We start from the raw sequence: 7564 nt of genomic DNA on the forward strand, positions 1-7564 counted from the left end.
CCAACAAGCTATCAAATCAATTAAATCATCAAGACTAGTATGAATAAAACTAGCTAATAATAAAAACTATCAACAATATCCACCATTTAGTCTATGAAGCCTCTATCAACTGTCTAAGTGGTGCTATTGACAGGTTCATGGCTACCTCAAATGATATGATGAAAACTAAACTCAAAGATAGAATGATAGATGTGGTATCCTCCAAAAGCAAGGAGAACTAACAAAATAGCTGAATATAAATAGACCCTCAACGATGCGCCTGTTGATGATCTAGAGTACCTGTCTCTACATCATTAAGTGATGCAGGCCCAATTGGACGCCAGTACATAAAATATACGAGTATATAAAATTGCAGAATAAAATATGAATCAAGATAGAATCAAATCAACTAAGAGATCTCGAATCAAAATGTAAACAACTCAATTAAGATATCCTAATTCTAAATAAGGATAAGATTTTGACAAAGACCAATCATATACCATCCAATCTAATCCATTTCAATCCAATCCAATTAGAATGATATCAAGACCTATATGGGAGTTTCTCTTATTCGAAAATCATCACTTATGAGCCAATAATAGTACAATAAGATGACGTTGTTGCCACATCCATAAACTACCTTGCCAAGGTAAGAACGAATCAACCAATCATGGATCTAAAATCAATCAAGTCCTATCATACTAGGCTATAATTTAGGAAACATTCGACTTAACAGTTTAATCCTCTCCTACGTTTGGAGACGTAGTTATTGGGTTTGACTACTCTTATCTAATTCGGTGTTTGGTACTCCTCCCAAGACTCAAAGCTCATTAGACAATCAATCCAAATCAAACCAAATCAATAAGTCTCTATTGGACTCTTTCAAGTTATCAGTTCTATCAATTAATCCTCTCAACTAATCAATTTTCCAATCAGTCCCAATCATTTGATTAAGAGATATTTTAGACAATCATTTATGACAACAATCAGTTGGGACCATTCACTTGGGTTCAATTATGAAAATATACAGGACTATCAATTCATCGATATTATCATCATGCTAACATCCTAATCATAATCATACATTCACAAGTTCAAGTCTATAGACTCAATATTTAGGTATATACAATCCAATTTTAATAAACATGCTATTAGGGTTTATGAAATAAATGGTTCATATCATATGTTCAAGGAATTCATTTGTACAAAAGCATGAACTTATTAATAATCATTAAAAACTATAAATTTTAGAAATAGAATTCTCAAGAACATATTAATGAGGACTGAATCCGTTCACAATCAATCTATCACAGTCATGGGAACATGAAGGAACAAAATCCATATTTTAGTTCAGCCTTACATTCCTAGAAATGAAGAGCAATCAAGAACTCAAAGACCTTTCTTGAAGAACTTGAACCCTAACCTTTCTCCTCTAATCCTCGCTCACAAATAATCTAAGTGTTAATGAGAGTATTATGCGTTCAAGATACTGATAAGAGACTTAAATTAGTCCTAACACGTCGGGGTTCTCAATACTCATAATTTCTCTAAGTGTAGGAAGGGACTACTAGTCATAGGGTAGAACTCTCTATGAATCATAGAGGACACTCATGATCCTCAGGGTCAGTTCCTTTCCTCAAATTTTCTCCTAGTCACCGAGCCTAGTTTAGGTTAGAATAACACAAGGTGTTACAGTGTCGGCCACGCCTAGGGTACCCTCTTGGGGCGTGATAATAGTTTAATATAAAATCAGTGGTTGCAAATATTTATTGAGCACTCTAACAATATTTTTGTTTGAGAAAGCAAAATAGAGTTGGGTAAGACTCAATAGCAAGAACTTGATTAAATTATTCTATGGGTTTAATCTAGGGACAGAATAATCTAAATAATTTATAATTTAATGATATGAGTTAGAGATAGTCTATCTACTCAGGTATTGTTTGGTGTTTTATTGGAAAGGGTCTTGTAGTTCGATATAATCCAAGGGGCATACATTTAACAGTTTGGGAGAAAATCAAACATAGCCTCAACCAAACGATATTCATGAATCAATGCATTTAGTTGTGATCAATCTTTACTTGTTGAGTTGAAACCTCGTTAGAATGCACGCACCCTAGTGCCTTTCTTCCTTGGTAGATTTTTTTTGTGTTAATTCTCTGTTTTTGATATCCAATATTGAATCCTTTTTATAGTTCTTCAAATCTTCTCATTTTATATATATGTGCATAATCCAATTTGCTAGTTCATTTGAATTGAGAAATCAATTAAGAGTGATCCCATCTTTCTATCCTTGTGGTTCGACCCTGACATCTAAAGTTGGATATTATTTTACAAATGACCGTCTATGTCTTGGTAAATAGGACATAGTTGACATTCATCAAAATACTGAGTGTTTAATTAATGAAAAATCTCAATTTACTGGATAGTTTGTTAGTAAGACAGCGAGATAATGATTTCATATATATGAGGTTTTTCTATTATTTGGGAGACTATGTAAGTCTGAAACCTGATATTGAATCAAATAGTACATACAATATACTCATTTATTGAAAACCTATATTTTTATTTAATACTATGTAGGTTCTTGCTGAAAATAGTATTGTTCAACATTTGTAATTGATATTATATGTTGCATATGGGTCTGATAGTCAAATTCAGTCAAATAATAATTATTGTGTGAGCGGTTTCAGTTTCAAACAAAATAAATTTGTAAGTACAAGAAAATCAATAATGGTGAAGTGAGCGTTAAGGTGATGTCAACAATAATGGTCAAACTTTTGATTATTATGGAGTGATACAATAGATAATGGAAGTTAGGTATCCTAGATGGCTAAGAAAAAGGATAATACTATTTTGGTGCAAGTGATTTGATTTATCACATAGAGGTACCAAGGTGAATTAACAACATAATATAATTGAAGTTAAGCACACAGGACAATTTGATTGCTATGATCCTTTTTTCATTAAGAAAAATATAAAGCAAATGTATTATGTTCCATATGCTTAGCGTAGAATTAAGGTTTATTGGTGGGTGATTATAAAGAATATGATTGTGGATATGATTGAGATCGATAATATGTTAGATGTGGTATACCAAAATGAGGTGAAAGTTGTTCATCAAACAGTGAATGATGAGTTAGAAAATAGTCTAAACCATCCTAAACACTTATTAAAAGAAATTTTTGATGATGAGGTAACTGCCATCACAAATAATGAGAAAAATGAGTTAAATGAGGAGGAAGAATCAAATGATGATTATGAAACAAGTGAAGAAAAAAAATGAGATATTGATATAAATGTAACAAGTGAAAAGGATAAATGGGAGAATGACGACCATCATGTTGGTTTATTTTATTAAAATAATTTATTTAATACTTGTAAATTTCTTTATATATATATTAAGGTAAACTTGTATGCTGATGACATAAGGTGTAGTTATCGAGGTCACAGTAATAGGAGTTGTAAATCCAACAAGAATAGTAGGAAAGTAGATAAAAGGCCTATAGATCCTAACGATGCTTCAGATCATGACCTTTCAAATTTACGCCAAATGTAATTTTCTCCACCACTGCCTTATGTCCACTATGCAAAGTCAAAAAGGCAACCATTGCTGTGGAAAAAAAGGGCAGCCATTGTTGAAAAATGGTAAAGTCAAAAAGGCATAGCTGTTTTGTTGGAAAAATAGCAAAAACAAATGTGTAGAAAATGTTGGCAACACGTTTTCTGAAATACAAAGCGCGTAAAAAATTTTTACGCATTTTGTTCCTCCTATAAATAGAGGGCCTAATGCCCTCATTTATATCACCCAAAAATCCCAAAAAGAGAGAGTAAGAATACAAAGAGAGTTATACATCAAGATAAATATTGTAGTCTTGAGTGTCCTTTTTAGTAGTTGTTCCTTTTACAAGAGAGAAGTGTTAATTGTTGTTTTCTCCTTGTATTTGAGAGTTGTGTACTCCATATTTTTATAGTGAGATCCTTCTACCCCGGGGTTTTTTCCCTTCTATCATTTAGAGGGGTTTCCACGTAAAATTCTCGTGTCCAATTTATTTTCATTATTTTTATCATATCAAACTTTAGTTGTGGTGCTTCCTCCCCCCAACAGTGGTATCAGAGCCCTCAGTTATTCTGTCTATTTTATGCGAAGGTACTATCTGTGAATAGTAACTTTTCATGAATAGTAAAATTCGGTGAATAGTACTATTCACGTGAATAGTAAATTTCGGTGACAATACAGTTTGTCACGACTGTTCACAAAAATATTCAAAAACGATCTAGAAGGGTGTGAAGCAAATAGCAATGTCAAGTACAACAAAGTTTGATGTTGAAAAATTCAATGAGACTAATTTCTCATTGTGGAAAATGAAAATAAAAGCGATATTGAGAAAAGACAATTGCTTAGCTGCAATTGAAGGCAGGCCCACAGACTTTATTGATGACAGCAAGTGGAACGACATAGACAGCAATGCAGTTGCTGATCTACACTTGGCACTAGCTGATCAAGTGTTGTCTAGTGTGGCGGAAAAGCGGACGACGAAGGAAATATGGGATACCCTTACAGGATTGTATGAGGCCAAGTCTTTGCATAATAAAATCTTCTTAAAAAGAAGATTGTATACTCTTCAAATGGCAGAGTCCATGTCAGTTACTAAACACATCAATACTTTGAATACTCTATTTTCGCATCTTACAACAATGGGTTGCAAAATAGAGGGCACTGAACGTGCAGAGCTTTTACTTCAAAGTCTGCCTGACTCGTATGATCAACTCATTATCAATCTGACGAATAATACAGACAGTCTAGTTTTCGATGAAATTGCAGTCGCTGTCTTGGAAGAAGAAAATAGGCGCAAAAATAAGGAAGACAGACAAGCAAGTTCGCAGTAAGCTGAAGCTTTTATGATGGTGAGAGGAAGACCAACGGAACGTGGCCCCAGTGGGAGTCACAATCATGGCAGATCTCAATCAAGAAGTAAGAAGAATATCAAGTGCTATAACTGTGGCAAGAAAGGGCACTTCAAGAAAGATTGTCGGTTCAAGAAGAAGAGTGAAAACCCTGAGCCATCAAATGCTCAAGGAAATGTTGCATGTACCTCGGATGATGGCGATATTTTATGTAGTGAGGCAATATCTAATAATGAAGGCAGAAAACATTTCGCTGATGTCTGGATTATGGACACAGGAGCAACATGGCACATGACTTCCAGGAGAGAATGGTTTCATCAATATAATCCTATCTCAGGAGGGTCTGTGTTCATGGGAAACGATTATGCTTTGGATGTTATTGGTATTGGGTCCATCAAAATAAAGATGTATAATGGCACGGTTTGCACCATCCAGGAGGTACGACATGTAAAAGACTTGAAGAAGAATCTATTGTCTTTAGGATAACTAGATGATAATGGATGTTCGTATAAGACTCATGGTGGAGTCATGAGAATATCCAAAGGAGCGCTTGTAGTGATGAAAGCAGAAAAACTTGCTGCAAATCTATATGTACTTAAAGGTGAAACACACCAAGAAGAAGAAGCATCAACTGCGACAGCAAGTTCATTTGAAGAATCAACGATAATATGGCATCGTAAACTTGGCCATATGTCGGAATGAGGTTTGAAGATTCTTGCTGAGCAAAAACTTCTTCCAGGGCTCAAAAAGGTTTCACTACCCTTTTGTGAGCATTATGTTACTAGTAAGCAAAATAGACTGAAGTTTAGCAGTTCCTCTGCTAAAAGCAAAGAAATACTAGATCTGGTTCACTCTAATGTCTGGCAAGCACCGGTGGAGTCTCTAGGAGGAGCGAAATATTTCGTGTCATTTATCGACAATTACTCCAGAAGAAGTTGAGTGTATCCAATCAAGAGGAAGGAAGATGTTTTTTCAGTTTTCAAAGAATTCAAAGTGCGGGTGGAACTTGAATCTGAGAAAAAGATCAAGTGTTTGAGGACAGATAATGGAGGAGAATACACTGGTGATGAATTTAATAACTTTTGTAAACAAGAAGGTATTAAACGGTAGTTCACGGTGGCATATACTCCACAACAAAATGGAGTAGCAGAGCGGATGAACAAAACCTTGTTGGAACGGACAAGAGCTATGTTGGCAACTACAGAGTTGGAAAAACCATTCTGGGCAGAAGCAGTCAAAACCGCCTGTTATGTGATCAATCGGTCACCATCAACCGCAATTGATCTGAAAACGCCAATGGAGATGTGGACAGAAAAACCAACTGATTATTCTCGCTTACATATATTTGGAAGTCCTGCTTATGTTATGTACAACACCCAAGAAAAATCAAAGTTGGATCTAAAATCCAGGGAATGCATTTTCTTAGGGTATGCTGATGGAGTCAAGGGGTATCGCTTGTGGGACCCCACAGCCCGCAAGGTGGTAATAAGCAGGGATGTTGTATTTATTGAAAACAAGATACAAGCAAAAGAAGGTAGCACTTCAAAAGAAAAATCAGAGACTACTACAGTTGAAGTTGAAGAAATAGAAGAAGTTCCAGTTTTTTCTGAAGCAGCACCAGAGCACGAAGAACAAGAGCAAGCTGAGATTGAAACTCCAGAAGTTCGACGGTCAACTAGGGAGAGAAGAGAACCAGCTTGGCACTCAGATTATTCTATGGAGAGTAATATTGCATACTATTTATTAACAGAAGATGGAGAGCCCTCAACCTTTCAAGAATCTATGAAAGGCCAAGAATCATCTCTGTGGGTGGCAGCAATGCAAGAAGAAATTGAAGCTCTTCATAAAAATAAAACATGGGATCTTGTTCAATTACCACAAGGAAGGAAGGCCATTGGAAACAAATGGGTCTACAAGATCAAACGCAATGGTAATGATCAAGTGGAGAAGTATCGTGCAAGATTGGTGGTGAAAGGATTCGCTCAGAAAGAAGGTATAGACTTCAATGAGATATTTTCTCTGGTGGTTCGACTCACAACAATTCGAGTGGTCCTGGCGATGTGTGCTATATTTGACTTGTACTTGGAGCAGTTAGATGTCAAAACTGCATTTCTTCATGGAGAACTTGAAGAAGAAATTTATATGCTCCAACCAGAAGGTTTTGAAGAACAGGGAAAAGAGAACTTGGTTTGCAGGTTGAACAAATCTCTATACGGTCTCAAACAGACACCGAGATGTTGGTATAAGAGATTTGATTCCTTCATTATAAGCCTTGGATACAACAGACATAGTTCAGATCCTTGTGTTTATTACAAGAGATTTGGTGATGAAGATTTTATTATTTTACTGTTGTATGTTGACGATATGTTGGTAGCAGGCCCCAACAAAGATCGTCTCACAAATTTAAAGGCACAGTTGGCTAGGGAGTTTGAAATGAAGGACTTGGGACCAGCAAACAAGATTCTAGGGATGCAAATTCACCGAGACAGAAATAATAGGAAGATTTGGCTTTCTCAAAAGAACTACTTGAAGAAAATCTTGAGACTCTTCAAGATGCAAGACTGTAAGTCAATTTCTACCCCACTTCCTATTAATTTCAAGTTATCCTCAAGTATGTGTCCTAGCAATGAAGCAGAGAGGATGGAGATGTCTCGAGTACCGTATGCATCAGTAGTGGGAA

This window comes from Solanum dulcamara, chromosome 3 (assembly GCF_947179165.1).
Source record: "Solanum dulcamara chromosome 3, daSolDulc1.2, whole genome shotgun sequence".
In the NCBI taxonomy this organism is placed as follows: domain Eukaryota; kingdom Viridiplantae; phylum Streptophyta; class Magnoliopsida; order Solanales; family Solanaceae; genus Solanum; species Solanum dulcamara.